Source organism: Manacus candei, unplaced genomic scaffold (genome assembly GCF_025592945.1).
Source record: "Manacus candei isolate 608988 ecotype Guabito, Panama unplaced genomic scaffold, ASM2559294v1 h1tg000013l, whole genome shotgun sequence".
Lineage (NCBI taxonomy): Eukaryota > Metazoa > Chordata > Aves > Passeriformes > Pipridae > Manacus > Manacus candei.
The window spans coordinates 4,194,898-4,213,123 of record NW_026138061.1 but is presented as its reverse complement, the minus strand read 5'-3'; positions in this window follow the sequence as shown (position 1 = coordinate 4,213,123).

The window sequence follows — 18,226 nt, the reverse complement described above, 5'->3', positions numbered from 1 at the left end:
CACACCTCTGGTCCTCCCATTTCTCTGAGAGGGACCTTTCTTGGGCTGTGTACTGGTGGTGGTGCAACAATGTCTGTCTATCACAGTATAATGATACTTATAAGCAATGAAGCTGTGAAACACCACAGGACTCCACTCCAGGAAGAACTGGTGAAAGAATGAGCAAAACCAATCACAGGCACACTGAGTGAAAGGAGACAAGATCCTTGCAGTGGTAGAATGGAGTAGATTTACAAGAGGGGGAAAATGTCTGGTAGTTTCTCAGTAAAAAGGAGACTGAAACCAGTTTGACAAAATGAATACAAGTGAAAACAGGAGATAGTAAGAGAAGTGGCTTTAGTTTATTCATCAGATTAGTCGGTTCAGGCTAAAAGTAAAGATCCTGTGAGCTAAAGAGATCAAACATAGGTTTTTCCATGTGGTAAAGGCATGGGGCTCATCTAAGAATGGTGGTTATTCCTTCAACAATGACATGAATTCTGGAGCAACAGAAGCATCCAACAAAACAGACAACTACCTGTAAAAACATGTTCACAGCAGGAGCTGCTTTTCTCAAGTTTGAACAAGGGTTCTTACAGCTGTCAGCAATTTTATATTTAAACAACTTGAGACTGAGCCTCTTAAATACATGTGTACCTGATTTCCTATGTTCAGTTTGCTCATGGTCCTTGTACCTGCTAAAGAGGCTTTTTTCTTATGGTCTGAGAACCAAGTCAAACAGTGTATAACCTTTCTGGGCATTTCATGCTATAGACCAAACACAAGAAGAACCGTAGCCTTCACGTTACTGGAACCAACACAAACCTGAAGACTAGGAAATGTCAGTTGACATACATGAATAATACCTGTTGAAAATTAACACCAGAATAATGCAAGTGCATAGTCAGAACTGTACCAAGGACCAGAAGAAACTGAAGCGGCTAATAGAAAGAAGGCTGATGGTTAAGAAAACAGACTAAAGCAGAACTCTGTGAATGAAGATAATGGTATGACGATTTTAAGACTAGAGTAAAATTGCTTCTCCCTCTTTAGTCCCAGCTGCCCAAAACCCTTCTTTACCCCCTGAGGATCCTGCCTGATGCAGCTGTGAAGTTATTTGTGTCAACTTGGCCACAACAGATATGTGTAACCCGCTGCAGAACATGAACTTTCTGATATGTCCAAGTCACCCTGTAGCCACTGTGCCTGAGCCAGAGCAGCGGGCAGCAATCTATGGCTGGTATGGGAAGGAATGAGTGTGAGTGTCTCTTCGGCTGCAGGCTGTAATTAGATCCTATTAGGTGACCAACAAAACTGAACGATTGTTCTTCCACCCCAAGAAATTGCCTACTGTTGATTAAATACTCATGCAAAATTTATTTCAAGATTATGTAACCTGTGAGTCATTTCTCTTGATTCTTCTATTTGGAGTGGTTACTGGGAATTGAAGTGGTTACAGAATTCTGACAGATACATCTGTTCGAGGCTCGGATGCTTTCAGAACATTGCTGTATTTCCAGCCAAGACATTGGAAGTGGGTGGCTCCCCACTACTTCTTCACTTACTCTCACTCTCCTGGCTGTGGTGAAGAGTTTGACATATTTTCATTTGTTTACTGTAAGATCTATCTTTCATTGCTTATGTTATTGTAAATGAGGTATTTCTGTGGATAGGTAGGTAGAGCTACTGATTTTTTGCCATGGCCTTATTTTCCAGCTTTATGATTTATGTGCATTCTTGAACTTGGTTAACAATTTTGTTTCTAGAATGAGAAGCTTCAGGCTTCACTTGTGTTACCCTGTCAATATGACTGCTGTGGAAAATCTTTTTGTGATTTAAATCTCACAGTGGCAAATATGAAAAGGCTGAAGCAGGAATTTCTAAAATTCCATAACAACTTCACAGTCAGGAAATAAAGACTCCTGAAAAGATGCTGGACCTGAGCAGATTTTTCTCTTAAACCTTCTCCAGAAGGAACTTCACTCAGCAAAATGCTATTTTCAGACTTGGACAGCAGTTGGCAGAGCAGTGGTGTGATGTTGGAATAACCAGAAATGGTTTGCTGAACTTCAGGGTATAAAAAATAAATCACTTGATGAAGCCTGCCTGTTGTGCAGAAGCAGGCATCATCTGTGCCATCTGAATGTGCAGACCCATAAAACACAAGTCATGCTCCTGGTTCATGGTCACAACTGCCCCGGGAGCACAGGCATCAGGACCAATATCTGAGGTATCACTGAGAGTGTGTGCATGAGACTGACCCTTGCTGCCCAAGGACGAGCTACACGTGACATGGCACCTGCTCTCCCTGTGCATCCTGGTTGTTAATCAATTATTAATAGTCATCTGCTTGCACTGACAGACTGATGGAGAAAGTCTGGTGTGTAGACTGAAAAATGAAAAAAAAATATCTGTCCCTGTGTTTCACTCATCATTGTGAGAAGAAGCAGAGCGTGGTAAATTTTGCAATAGGGGTGTGGTAGGGGTCCTGAAGACTGAGAAGGATGATTATATGAATCTGCAATTACTCTGAAATAGGGATGCTTTGAGCTTTGAAGCAAGAGGCTACTTGCATCAAAAGCTGTAATGATTGTGTATGTATCAGTGGGTGTGTGAAGAAATAAAAAATTGCTCTCCTTCATGTGGGGATTTTATTGAGAAGTTGGGTGGTTCAATTCATTTTTTTAACAAAGTAGTGCAGTGCAGCTGTATATTTTCAAGACTGATCACAATGAAGAACTCTGCAGATGTTTTCAGAATGTTTTTAATGAATGTCAGAAAAAAACAGCTTAATGTCTAAACAACAGCAAAAACATTATAAAATATATATGTGATGTATGAACTGGAATTCTGCTATGAACTTTAAAATATTATGCAGCACATCATGAAAGTTCATCCTGATGACATACTGTATTTATAAGGTGTACCAAGGGATGCTTAGCAATATTTTCTCTCTATCCCAGAAGGAAGATAAGTGAAATAATTTGTCTCTTATTAATGCATAATTAGGGAATTAAAGCCACTAGGTTTTATGCTCTTTGCAGTTAGGTAGTACAGAATATTTAAGAGGGCATCTCTCTGGGGCAAAGCTGTAATTCCCAGGGAGTCCAGGCAGTAATTTAAAGTTATTTGGGCTTGAGGAACACAGGCAACACGTGGGCTGTGGTGTAGCCAGTGGCCACATACCCTGTGGCAGCCCCGACAACTACACCTGTAAGCACTTGTCCCCTTCTTGGTTCTGTTTTCTGTGTAAGGCTATGATTATGCTGCCCATTTTTCTATCATTTTATCTCAGATTGCACATGGTGATTTTTCATATACTATCAATATGTTTACCTCTTTTTCTTACTATTTAGAGTGAGTTGGTGTTCAGTCAATTATATCCATAATCACAAGTCAGATGACTGGGATGGAAGGATGGAAAGGGAGAGGCTAAATCATTATTTTAAAAATTACAATTCTCACACCAGCTCTGACAGAGCTTTGTGTTTTTCTCTGATTTGGATGACACGTTTCACAGACATTTCCTAGCTGTGCCTTACTGAAAACAGCAAAATGTTTTCACAAGGCGCTACAGTCTTCAGGCTTGTGGGGAGAAGGTGGCGACATAGGAGAGGGTTAATATAGAGCAGACAGGCTACAGATAATGAGAAAGGAAAAAGAGATTGAAGAACCACAAGACAGAGGCAGGGTGGAGAAGCATATCAACATTACAGTGGTATTTGTTAAAAAAGGCTTTCCTTTTGAGCAGTTACACAGCACTGAACAGAAATGCAGCCTCTGTACTGCCTTATCTCCACATGCAATCCAAACAGATTCTCTTTTTGAACCCCAGAGGCTGCTTCTCTCCCTTGTTTCCTCAGTGAATAATTTGTTTCTACATAGGTGGAGCTCAGATTCACCCAGAAGACAATCAAATCTTCAAGTTCAGTATGTAGCAATGCTGAAGTGAGAGGTGAACTAGTTCTATAAACAGAAAAGCTGCTCATATTTGTGAATTCCCATGAGGTAGAATTGCAAATTACACATCAACAGTAATCCATCCATGCACTAGAAATTGAGAACAGGTGAGCTCTGGAGGGCAGATAGAAAGGACCAAGCCAGAAAACCAGAAGGGAAGAGCAGAGAGAGTTTAGCACATAAAAAAAAAATAAAAATCTTACAAGATGAGAATTAATCCACATCGACACTGCTATGAGTGAACTTTTCCTGCTGCTGAGCAAACTTACTTTACTAGAGCACAGGTCTGATGAGGAGTGCCTGAGAAAGGTGGGGGTGTTTATCTTGGAGGAGGCTCAGGGGAGACCTTATTGATCTCTACAACTACCTGAAAGGAGGTTTTAGCCAAGTGGAGGTCAGTCTCTTTTCCTAATTAGCAAGCAATGGGATGAGAGAAAATGGCTCAGTTGCACCAGCAGAGATTTAGATTGGATATTGCAAAAAATCTCTTCACAAAAAAGGGTTGTCAGGCTGGAACAAGCTGCCCAGGGAAGTGGTGGAGTCACCAACTGTGGAAGTATTTTATTTAAAAGGTATGTAGATGTGGTACTTAGAGACATGGTTTAGTGGTGGGCTTGGCAGTGCTGGGTTAATGGTTGGACTCAATGAACTTAAAGATATTTTTCAATCTCAATTATTCTATTCTATGTTTTCCAAGAGAGTTAATTACTACATACTAAATTTCTCATCACTTCGCAACAAAAAATACTGCTTGCCAATAAAAGTGTTTCCATATAAATCACTTGGCATCTATAAATGTCTAAGATAGGTGAAGTTTATGACTTAAAATTATGGATTGGAAATGTCGGTAAAAATAAGGACAGTCCAGTCTGTAATTCTGGAAGGGCACATTACAGCAAGATACTCAACCTACAAAACCTGGAAAGAATCCACACAGCTAGCAAGTTCCATTTAGCAGGCTTTTTGGTACTTTGGTTGGTTGCTTTATAAATTAAAGATTGTCTCTCTAGACTGTAGGAGCATGTGATAAAAACTTCTGAAAAATTATTGGTTTTTCCCTGCCATCCATCTTCCCTGTTTCTTTTCAGTCTTTTCTGCATCTACTCTAATTTTTCATTAGGGGGTGCAATTGCTTCTTAATCTTCAAAAACTGGAAAAAGTACTCATAGGCAAAGTAGTCTTTTGGATTGAAGACCTGAATATTTTCCCTCTAAGTCCAAGCTTAATTTAGTGGTACTTCGCATCTCTTCTTTCGCCTCCTTGAGGATACTGATATTTACAGTGATTCACCTTGACCAGATGAGGGTATCAGAAGCCAATTCGTTCAGACAATATTTATTTTCTAAGCAAAAACTCTTCAGGCAGGATAAAAACAATTGAGGAGCCAAATCCAATATTTTTTTTAAATGAAAATATATAACAAATACAGAGCTACTGGGATACGCGTATGCTCACTGCCCCTCATAAGATGCCCTATAGTTCTTTGCTATTCAGAAGAACATCAATCAGGTGGGGAGGGGCTGACCTCCATTGCCCTCTGGAGCAGGGACATCCTCAGTGTTGCTGAGTTGCTGTCTTCTGATCTCCTGATTTCTTTAATATCTTTTGTATCAGAATTCTCCTCTAACCCTTATGCTGCCAAGTGTTAGAATTTCAATGTTTCACTTCTATTTATTTGTCTTAACCTGGTGAGAATTTAGTTCATGTATTTTTTCACATCTTAATAATTTTTTTTATGAAGGTGACTGAAATTCACTCAGCTGTGCTATATCAAGCTTGGCCTTGGATGAGAGATGGAATCCTTAGATGAAAGGCTGCTCTGCCTTCTTACTTGCTCTTCCTCCACCTGTACCTCAGAGGAAGCTCGCTTAGTCTCTCTAAATGGCCTACTCAGGTACCCATAACTTGACTGCTACAATTGTAAACAGACAGCTGCCCAGACTGCTGTTTATCTCCACCCTTCTTCTCTGCCTCACCTCCTCTAAATGGTGACTGCTGAATATCCTCCTCTAGCTCTACCTCTGCTCTTGCATCTTCCACACACTTTTGTCAATGCCAAGTCTATGTCCCATGTCTCACCTAGCTTAGGGCAGATCCCTGGCTCCCAAATTTGTCCTCCTACAAATAAGACTAGGCTGGTTTTCAAGAATGCCATCTTCTTCCAACTCAGTCAAGGCTGATGAGCAGAATCAGGCTTGCTGATGGTCATTTCTGGCTTGTCTCTTCCTCTAGGGAGAGGTTGTGTCCCTCACAAATGACATGTGGGGCAGGCGATGGACAACCCCCACAGAGCCACTGAGGAAGTCAGGCTTTGTAGAGCTGCTGCCTACTACAGCTAGCCACAAACACAGATTCTGGTGGAAGGCCAAGAGGACTCACACTTGAGTTGGGAAACCTCCCTTCCCTGCCTTTGTCACTGAGGGAAGATCATGGTGGTTAGCAGGTACACGGCAAGGACTGGTGGGATAAGCAGTGTCTCCAAGAGTGCTCTACCAATGGTAGAGTGTGGTCACTCTCTAGGTGTTCTAGAGCCCCACTGTCAAAGTGTAGATGAATATTCCTACATTAAACCCTGGTAGGAAGTGCTTTAACAGCATTTGTGGCCTCCTACAGGACTCTGTACTTGTATGTAATGAGCTGATAGTTACCACTAGTGGGAGAAAAGCCCATGTGCCTTTTGTCCAGACCAGGAGTTTCAGATACAGTTACTGCATTTCCCACTGCAACCTCTTGAAATAGGTCTGAGTTACAACAGCTGTCAGGTGCCTTAATCTCCAGGACAGCAGAGATAAACAGCAATCATCTACCTTTCAAAAGGAGAATGGAGTGCATAATGAATACAAATGTATTGCAGGGGAAACAAACATCAAGAAACATAAACACACCGGATTTACCTTAAATAACACACATCTCCCTGAAGGTACAAACTCAAGTTTGTTTTTCTTAGCTAAAATTGGGGTGATTTTCAAGAATGCTGCTTGCTTTCAGCTTCCATCAGTGCTGGACAAATCAATACATACTGGATTGTCTGGAAATTATCCCCCACAGGACCCTAAAGTTGAGCTGTTGATTCTGCAGGCAAACAGCTATCACAGTGTCCTGATTACAGAAGTACTTCTCTACATAGTACACAGCAGTGAGAAAAAGAATGGAGTTGCATTAAAAATCAATATGTAAAATTGATTTTACAAGACTTGAGCTTTAGACTCTCTTATTTCAAACTCGCAGGTTTGGAAAAAACCCTCACAAAGTATTTAGGGACAAAATGTAGGAAAGGGAGTTAAATATGGATTTAAGTACTGCTGTGGGTTGGTGCAGTCATATGGGAACAGTGCTGGCTTAAGTGAGATCTGTAGTTTTGACTCAGTAACTTTCCTTGTAAAAAAGGGGTATCTGGGTTTCTTACCTTCTCTGTAAAGGCGTGGGAACAAATTCTATTGTTAGGTGCTGCTGTATTTCTTTCTAGTGCCAGATTTGGTTTCCTATTATCTCAAAAGCTGAAATGACTGATAGGATATTTTCAATTGCTTACTTCAATACATTTTATTATCAACTGTTTTATATAGAAATTATTTCAGTTACTTTAAAATCCTAAAAACAACTGAGGTCGGGCTGTCTAAGCAGCCACCACACTGGGGTTGGGTCTCCATCTCCAAAGGGCCCCCAGAAGCACTGCCAGGTAAGTGAAGCCCCACTGGGAAACTCTCTGCAGACCCACTCAGGCAGATCCCTCTGCATTTCCCGAGCAGACTTTGCTTGTGACGGGTACCCCCCTCTTGTGGACTTTTGCTAAATTACATACCAAAACTCCTATATTTTGTTTCAGAATCAGTCTGATTGACAGCTGCGTGGCTGCCGTGTCTGCTACTTTGTGATAGAAATGGGCGAAAGGTAGTTGGGAGGATTTCAGTAGAGAAATTTAACTTATTTTCAGTTTAATCACTATTTTCAGTTTATTTGGACTTCTCAATCTATGCCTTTAGCTTTTTCTCCTTTTTTAGTTTTATTTTAACTGCTTCATGCAGAATATTTTGAAAAACTTATGGGTACTTGAGGCTCATCTCACACTTTATGTATTTTTAAGGTCACAGGTCTTTGAAGCTCTCTTGACACTTCAGTCACTACAAAATGGGGGACCATGGCGTCGAAAGAAGCAACTGTGAAAACCACTAAACATGCATATATACATACCAAGGCTGTAGCAAAAGGTATTAAAGTAGTAATCTTTCGATGTACAAAGGAGGAGAGCGAGTAGGAAAAGTAAAATTATTTCATTGTGATATATGGCATTGCTGACAATGATATCAGAATGGCCTGTGGGAATCTGTGGGAACCTATGTTCTCAAGGGCAAAAATCAACATTAAAAACTGAAAAAGAAAATGAGCAAAAGATCTCCACACTTGGTTTTTAGATTTGAGAAAATGCATTTCACTACAATATTTAAGATATTCATTGTGTTGAATTTGACAAATAAATGACTGAGAAGTGACTGGATTATAGCACAGATAAAGAAAATCTCATGTGCCAATGGGTTCATTAATTGAGCAGCAGTGGCTCAAAAACAATGTCTGTCAACTGATCCAGAGTAATTCAAATGAGGAATAAGCCCAAATGTTTAATGCTCAATGTGATTAATGCCTGGCACCGACTCTCTGCAGAGATGATAGAGCCATGGCTTTATGTCTGTAAATCAGGTGTCACGTTGTACATATTTTAGCCAAGCACAAGCAATGCTTTTGTTGAACACAAGTAATTGGGTTAAATACAGAGGTAACTGGTTGACACAAAATGGTTTGTATTACATGTGACAGTTTAAATTACTGTGTCCCCTCCTGGAACTCAATTCTATGAATTTGTATTCTCTCATGGTTTCAAAACCAGCTGTTTACCAGTGTGAGAGGAAAGCAGAGTTAATGACTGAAGGAATTCTCCCTGCACTCCTGAGATACCCTGTGAACATCTATGAAATGCTAAGGGATGCTAATTAAATGAAATACTAGGAAAAATTCCAAATACAAAACTCAAGTACTTGACTGTAACAGACACCTGTACATGTCAGATTTGCCAATACAAGTAGAGTAGCAGGTGAGTGTTACAACATCCTATTTGAAAATGTTAGCTGAAAACCTTAAGGCAATATGCAGCTTTGCCTCTCAGAGGGAAATATTAGTTTGATACTTCTTGATAGGTGACATAACGAAATGAAGATGAATATCACTCTACCACTGGAATGACTGGGAAAGGGAGGGACTGCTTCCCCCGTGAGCAAGTACCTGAGCTGAGCCTGTAAAGAGAACTCCCCAAAATACAGTAACTGCAAGAAGACGAGAAAAAAAAAAAAAGGTAAATCTGAAGCAAATGCATCAGTGTGGTGGTGCATCTCATCCCCCACCCCTCCCCATAGGCCTACTCTGATCTCAGAAATGCTTGTTAGGTCTTGGCTTTCATGAACAGCACCTGGGCTCAGCTTCTCTTGAGCTTATCAGAAACACTGTCTGTTCCCAGGAACCAGTGCTGTCTAATGAGCTCCTAGGTTTTTTTAAGAAACAGCCTTGGAAACTTAGTTTTCTTGCCTGAATAACAATGCAAGTGGAGTAACATTATCAAACTTTCAAAGAAAGTTACTGACCCAAACTGTGGCCAGGACAGAAAATTACTATAACTCCCTTATGACCCTATAAACTGCTGTACAAAGTGAGACCCTTTGAGCTGTCCTGGACCACAGTGGGCTGTGACCTGCAATCCCCCTCTGATGGGGCCTCTCAGAGCCAGCAAACTCAGGTTTGCTATATTCGGGGACTGTTGAATGATGACTACAATCCTGGGCTGATACCCCCACTCCTCGAGGCTCAGTCTTTCACCTGTTGAGAAGATGCAAAGGCATCTGACATGAGTACTTAATTTGAGGGGAATTTTTCACAGGTACACCTTGTACAGACTCCTTTATGTCCGTGTGCATGACAGTGTGAATATGCTACAGCAAAGGTACTCGGAATGTTGCTTTTCTAGATTCTTAGTAATTTAGTTTTATAAGTAAGTTAGGCCTGTAAGTAAGTTACTGTTGTGATATAGTAAATCCCATATGAATCCTTTGCTAAATTGTTTAACTTGTTATCTATTAAGTGCTGGTAAATGCTGTTAAGTGTTGTTAAGTTTAAATGCTGTTAAGGTTAAGTGCTAAGTGCTGTTAAAGTTAAATGCTGTTAAGGTTAAATGCTGTTAAGGTTAAGTGCTGTTAAGTGCTGTTAAAGTTAAGTGCTGTTGGGCCTTTAGGCATAAACCGTTGGTCAAGTCCAGACTCAGTTTAGCAAAGGGGTCTATTCTGAACCTTGTGACTCAACAGAAGAATCTTCCATATTCCATTTTATCCTTACCCTTCTCTATCCTTTTCTCCCTCTTCTGGCCCTGCCCTCCCCCACCCCCAAACTCCACATAGCTAATTTTGGATTTATTTTTGTTTGGATTGATTATTTTGGATTTTTGTTTGCTGTTTCTCTGTGTGTTTTACCATCTAGTAGGTACTAGAGTGAACCTTGCCAACAAACTTTGTTGTGCTTTCATTTTTATATTAAACCTGTTTTTGCTGATACCTTTGCCAGTGATTCTTTAAGCGACCTTAAAACATTCATGACACAGAGAGACAAAGAAGAGCCTGGAAAAGGGGGCCTCTTCCACTTTATTATCTACAGCAATTTCCTTTTAATAACATCTGTTTTCCATCTGCTCTAAAAACCAGAGAATCATAGAACAGTTTGGTCTGGAAGGGATCTTTGAAGATCATCTAGTCCAACGTCTCATCTTGCACTGGATCAGGTTAATCAAAGCCCCATCCAACCTGACTTTAAACACTTCCAGTGATGGGGCATCCACAACTTCTTTGGACAACTTGTTGTTCCAGTGTGTCACCACTCTTATCATAAAAAAATTCTTCCTTATGTCTAATCTAAATTTATCCTTTTAGTTTAAACCACTTGCCTTTTGTCCTGTCACTAGACTCCTAGTAAAAGGCCTATCTCCTATTTTCTTATAAGCCCCCTTTAAGTATGGAAAGGCTGCAATGAGGTCTCCCCAGAGTCTTCTTCAGACTGAACAAGCTCAACTCTCTCAGCCTTTATAGGAGTGGTGCTTCAGCCCCCTGACCACTTTTGTGACCCTCTTCTTGACCTGTTCCAACGTGTCCATGTTTTTCTTGTACTAAGGAGTCTGGAGTTGAATGCACTGGAGGTGGGATCTCACCACAGTGGAGGGGAAAAAACCACCTCTCTCCTGACTGGCTGGCCACACTTCTTTTGATGAAGCCCAGGATAATGTTGACTTTCTAAGCTGCAAAGGCACATGGCCAATTCACTTCCAGTTTTTCATCTACCAGTATCCCCAAGCCCTTCTCCACAGGGCTTTTCTCAATCCCTTCATCCCCCAGCCTGTATTGATATTGGGGGCTGCCAAACCCAGATGTGGGACCAAAGTCAAGAAGATCTTCTGACTCGGTTGGACTAAATGGTCACTGAAGGTCCCTTCTAACTGAAATATTCTATTTCTGGTTTTGATATTTTTTTAGGCACACCACCTCTAGTCCTATTGGCTGGTGGCTGGGATGCTTCAGGAATGAAAGCAAGTGATGTGTTGCTGGACAGCAGTTTCTGTGCCAAAGCTGTAGTGCTTCTGCTGAAAGTGGTTATCAGTGACATGAGCCTCATTCTTTGCTATTTACCAAGAGCCAAACACATCAGGAGGGACTGAAAGAGGAGCTCGGTGTGCTCTGACAGAAGAGCCAGCAGTAGCAGCACTGGACAATCAGCCTGCCCCTCAGGGAACTGGCCACAGGACAGGCTGCCCAAGCAGCCTATCCTTCAAGCCTACTGTGCTGCTGATTGAGCTTTCCCTCTGGTCTTGGTTCTTTCTTGGTCTTGCCAGGCTTTGATAAGCTGATTTACTCCCATCCTGAACACAGACTGTGTTCTGGCATTTGAGGAATTCTGGTCTATAATTACCTAATGGGCTGTAGCAATGCAAATATTCCTGGGAGATCTGGTCTGAGAAAATAGTACTGGGACTTTACTGGGAGTAACAAAGACAAAACGTGTTCATTAGAATCAAGTCAAGTGAGGTCTGTCCATTAACTTTCCCTGTGTGGGACGCCAGCAGGCATTCTTGTTTTATTTGGATCCAGATCCAAAGAGAAGCTCCCGGAGAAGTCCTGATTTCACATTCAAAACCATGCAAGGATTGTTATGACAAGTAGACCGTGCAAGGAGCATTTGAATTAGTGGGCAGTTCTGCTGTGAAAGAAGTCATTAGCTAAGGTCGAAATGATTTTGGCCATATTCATGCTACTGTGCTGTAAAGAAAAAGAGTTGGCTACATGAATAAGGGTATTTTTTGTCTCCTCTACATCCTGGTCCCAAATATAGTAATCAGCTAAATATTTAAAGATCAATTAATACCTTTAATAGAACTGATCTCACCCACAAACTTCAGTTTCTCTGGCTCACGTTTTCAGTATGTTTTTCCTCACAAATCAGACTGAACAATTTTTCTCAAGTTTGTCTTGTCCAACGACATTTCTTGGCTGAAGTTTCCTCTTCTCTGGCAGCAGCAGAACTGTACTTAATGCTTAAACACAATGTGATGGTAGATTAAAATTGATGGCAGATTCAGCCCACCCCACATATGTGCTCCACCCTGCCATGGGATAAGTAAATGGCAAGTGAAGCAGCTTTTGGACCACCATAGTTTTCAGGCTACTGTGATAAGGCAAGTTGTGTTTGGGGTTAGTTCATTTTTGGATTTTAGATTTAAAACACTCTGGCATTAGCTGTGCCTCAAAGGTTTGGCGGACAGCCAGAGTCAGAACAATTTCAGCCAACCAGATTTAATCTGTCACTGCGTATGTGTCAGGGACCTAAAGGTGAATCTGCAGCTGTAAGAAAATTCTGTTTTAATCTGATTTATTGTCATCTATGAAAACTAGGTATGAGCCCTTTTTTTTCTGAAATAAATGTTTTATTTTGTTAACTTCTTACAGTTTGAAATTTTCCACCTAAAATAAACCATAAAAGTATATATTTGCCTTCAAAAAAAAAAATTCAGTATCTCAAAAGTGTCACACATTCATAAATATCAAGCATTCAGAAATTTTTTTCCTAAAATTTTCTTTTGCATTTCCAGTTAGCTTTGTAGAAGTTCCCACTATGTAAAGTCTTGCATTTGCTCTAGCAGTACCAAACACATTTGAGATTCTGGTTCTTTTTCAGACTTCCTGCTGATTTGCATTTATTTCTTTCCCAAACCTTTTCAGATTCCTTACTTGTCTGCTGTGTCCAGATTTACCTGCTGAAGATCAGTCTGAGCAATTCTCCTTTCAGTCTTGTGTTATGGTGCAGAATCATACACATTGTTCTTCAGTACTTGAGAAAGACCAGAAATGTAATGTGATGTTTTAGTTTACTTCATGACCTACCCCAGAGCAAAATGCTAACTAAAAGTCAACTCTTCAAAGCATTTCAAGGTCTACTGAAGAGTTTTGCATTTGAAATCATATTGACTAATGTTGCCCTTTTCACTGAAGTAGATCATCAAACTGCAAGGCCTTGCAAGGATTTTTTCTCTACTAGAATAAAAATGGCTGATACAAATTAGATATGTTCTTAGCATAATCTTGTTTATTTGCAAAAAATGGGCATAAATCCTGTTTCTATGTATGCAGAAGCAGAAAATTCTGGTGGGATGACGGATCTCAGAAAGACCATCTCTCAGCTTTTTCTCCAGGTCCCACCCCTAAGTCTTTCCTCCACCTTTCTGTTGCTAATGTTCACATCTGCCAGGCCACACCCCAAACTCTTTTTTTTCAACTGATTAAACCTTTCTGAATTTATCTTCCTTAGCTCTGGCTCTGCACTTTCCTGTGCAATTGAAAACAGGTTTGGACTGAGAAGCTATTTGAGCTGATCTTCTCAGTGAGGTAGTTTGGAGCTTCTGATGCTTTAAATTCAAGACAGCATGGCAAAGACAGTATCTGAGCTTAACTTAGGAATTTTATAATCACAAATTAATATTATTCAGAATCTTTCCTTTGTACTCATAGTTGTCTTTTGACAAAACTTATGTTGGAGAGGTAACGTTACCAAAATAACCATTATATATGTTGGTGAACATTCCAGAAAGGTAAAAAAATTCAGTCTATGGCTGTTCTATAAATTCAAAGAAAAGAAAGGAAAGACAATTTTAATCAGACTTTTACATGCTTTTTTGACTGGTAGTCTTCTTAATCTTTCATTTAAAAATTAAAGGAAGTGTTACAGGACTTTATGAGACAATAAAATAGCTGGCAGATCCCAAAAATTTCATCACCAATACATCTGGCCCAAATAATAAAACATGCACAGTCAGTAAGGCTGTGCTGGCATGGGTGGTTCCAAACAGAAAGCAAACAATGGGGAGAAAAATAAGAAGCAAATGTAAGGAGAAATTAGGCATCCACAAAGTCTCACATGAGTTAGTAAATTTCCTGATTTTTAAATTTTTTTATTTCCTGATATAGGGAAAAATCCAAGTTGAATTAAAGAATCTTTATATTTTTTTTCCCCCAGCTGTCAAACTATCCCATCCTCTGCTGCAAAAATAGCAATATTCTCAGTGTGGAAAGAGTAGAAGCCAAAATCCAATTGCTAAAGTTCCTGGAAGTATTGAGTACCTTTTTTTGCATCATAGGAACCATGAGAACCAAGCCTTTTCTTGCTGTGCAGAGCCAACCTGAAAATTGTCTGAAGATGGCAGAGCCCTGCTGAACAAGGTCAGCTCCCACAAGAACTTGACTTGCCTTTGATTCTCACCCGCAACATGAGTCACATAAACAGCAGTGGGCAGAGCTGTAACAAGGTTGAATGCTTCCTGGATAAAACCTCAAGGTGATGACCCTTCCTAGGAGTGGGAATAAAGTAATACTTTCTGGCTTTAATATACATGATGGAGAACAGTACAAGATGGGCCAGGAGATGAGCCTGTGAGCAGGACGGGCTGCACTTCATTACACAGTGGTGTTTGTGCCTGTAGGGCTGCTGCTCATCACAGCCAGGTCTCAGGAAGACACTGGAACAGGTTGGCCACTCTCCCTACACAGATGTCTCCTGTGAGCCACTGCTGCAGAGGTCCTTAAGTGATCCAGATTTTGGGAGAGAGAAGATACGTCATAAACAATGACATTGTTAGATAAGGCCCAGCTGCTACTTACGACATTCACAGCTGTCCTGAATTACAGTCTTTTTTTTTTTTTTTTTTTTGGAAGTCTGAGGTTCATTTCAGCAAAACTTGAGAGACCTTCCCTTATGATCAGAATTAAACCACTCATTTTAGATAAGGTGTCAGCCTCTTATCTTGCTTACTTTTAGCACTGCCTGGTCAAACAAGACAGCTTGATGACTTCAACAAACATTTGTCCCAGGAAGAAACTCCAAAGAACCACACTTATATATGTCTTTTATACCTAATTACATCTACCTGCCTTGCTCATAAATTTCCTGTTCCATGTTTTGAAAACACCACAGTGTCCCCTGCAGGCACTGGGGAAGTTAACTTCGAATTTGGCCCAGCTTTGATGGCAGGTTGGACCAATCTACCTCCAGAGGTCCTTCCAAACTAAATTATCATATGAGTTTAGGTTTCTCACCTGCTGAAAAATCACTCCATTGCATTTCTATCACTTTTACTTCAGCAGTTATTATCTCACCAGCATGATTATCCTCTTGTTCTTAACCTTGCACTTGCTCATTGACACAAATTTTAGTCAACAAGGTGAACTTAGGAAAAATATGTCAGTGTTTTCTTTGCTAATCAGCAAATAAGATCACTATGACTTTCCCAGATAATTGGGTCGCTTATGAATATTAATATGTGTTCAATAATTAATGTCAAGCAGTTTTCTCACACTGAAACTTTCCTGCTAGTATTTTTGCAGAGCTTTTAAAGCACCATGAGAAAAACTCTCCAGCTGAGCAACAGAAGCCACAACACAGTTCCCACTCAATTTAACAGGCTTTGAATTATATTGTGGACAAAAACTATGCAAGAAAAAGATGCAGTACAGAACAAGTCATAGGTAACTTCACAGAAAAATACTACTCTCAAGCTGATGCTGGAAGACCAATGGATTTTTATATCTGCCAGATTTACTACATAAAATTAATATAATTTGCATGTTTAAGTATCCCCTGCTAAAGTCCTTGCTGGGCAGTTCTAAAGAGCTAAAAGGAGCAGGTCTTCCCTTCAGCTTAATGATAAGGACTTCATGAACAAAAAATGGCTAGGGGACAAGAGAAAAGGGGCAGTTCTTTTGCAGTTATTCATGAAAGATTATTATCTATTTACAAGACTTTATCAATGGGGGCTTTACTGTACCTCTTGCTTTCTAACCATTTGCAACTTGGGGTTCTGATTCTGCAGATACTGAGTTATAATTGTCTTCTTGGGAAGAACTCCATTGGAGCAGAATGAAGGTCAGCAGCCCTTTCAAAGGATAGCCAGGAACTGACAGTTTTCCTAAATGCTCAGGGCAGTTATCTGTGTGCCTGGGTAAGGCACCCAGGATATTGGACAGCAAAGTTCAGGTGCCATTACTCTGGAGAAAGTGTAAATCCAGAGCTCTCTCCTCTTTGCTGTCACTCTACCCATCTGCTCCAGTATCTTCTGGTATCCTGTGGAAGTTCTGCTTTGTACGAATACCTGAATATTCCTCAGGACAAAGAAAGCAAATAAATATATTACAATATGGTCATTAGGGAATTCAAGAAGTGGGTGTTGTGTCCAACTCTTACCAGTATTTAAGCATTTTATGGAAAACACAGTTTAGAACTTCTCCCCTAAACAGCTGGGTGATTATAACACCTACCTATCCACTACCAATATCCTGGGATAAAAAATGGAGGAGATTTAGGTCTAGGTGAATGCTTTGCTTCTGAGCTATTATGGAAAAGAAGCAGACTCCTCCAGCCATGGTTGTATAGAATTGCATGTCAGCATATAAATAATATCAAATCCTGCTGAAGAAATAAGGGCAAAAAATCTGTCCCCTGAATCTCTGTGGGGATTCTGTCTAAATTCAAAGTATCTGGGTCCTGTAACAGAGTTGGTATCAAGGCATGATAAACATTGTCAGGTTATGGCAACATCTAAGTAACTGTCACTAATTTTCTCTTTTTAAAAAATGTATTTACTTATTTATTACAACTAATAGCATCTATATTTTGATCAAGCCCACTTAAAATGATGTAGAATCACTTGAATCCTAGTTTTGTAACTTCATTCTGTAATGTTTTAAAAATTTACAGAATTGAATACTGATAAAAAAGCGTAATCAGCAATCCCTCTCAAAAATCAGGAACCTTAACCATGAACCTGTAAGAAATACATGAGCATAACACTTGCACAGCTCTCAAGTGTTGAAGTTTCCTTAAAAAAAAAACATAAACTAAAATAACTGAAGAATCCCTCCAAGTCCAGCTGCCAGGTAACTTAATTTTTTTTTCTTGTTGAACCAAGACATTCAACATGTGAAAAGCTCTAGTCCAATCTGCACTACCTTGCACAACCAGTGTCAAATCTGGGACCTAGAAGTACAAAATTCTCAGTCAGATAATACATCTGCCTCTGATAGCAGGTACCAGCATTGCAGCTCTATAGTCATACTGTCCTGTTACTAAAACACTTTTCTTCTTCCTTTCAATTCTATTAAAAAGTCTGTAAAATCACACATTAGTTTTCCAAGAAACCTAAAGATATATCATGAGCAACTAAAGACATTCCTTGGCTAGAAGAGAAGATTTGGTATGACATACAAACATACACAGGGAAGAAAGAAGAGAATGAAAACAAGGAAATCATCCCATTAGCCAATTAGGGCAGCATTGATAGTTCACTCATTCCTATATTTTTGTTATTCACAAAAGTGAATTCTTAGGAGGTTTTGAGTGTAGCACAGAGAAGCCTGGTGAATAGCTTTGGGAATAATATTGTAAGTACACCTTCTGCCAAATGGTATCAGCAGCAAGAGAGAGCTAAATTTAAATATCAAAGACACTAAAATTGACACACACGCTGGCTGCTGGCCAGAAGGCTAGGGAAAGCTGTGTTGTTTGGTTTGGTTTTTAATGAGTTCCTTTTTTTGGATCTCAGGGAGCTTGGTAGCAAGCTGTCTGTCAGGATGTAGCACTAGGGAGGCAGTGAGATGCAAAACCAATGTGTGGAAGATCAGCAGTAGATAAGTCTTTTAAAGGTAGTTGGCATAGAGGTAAT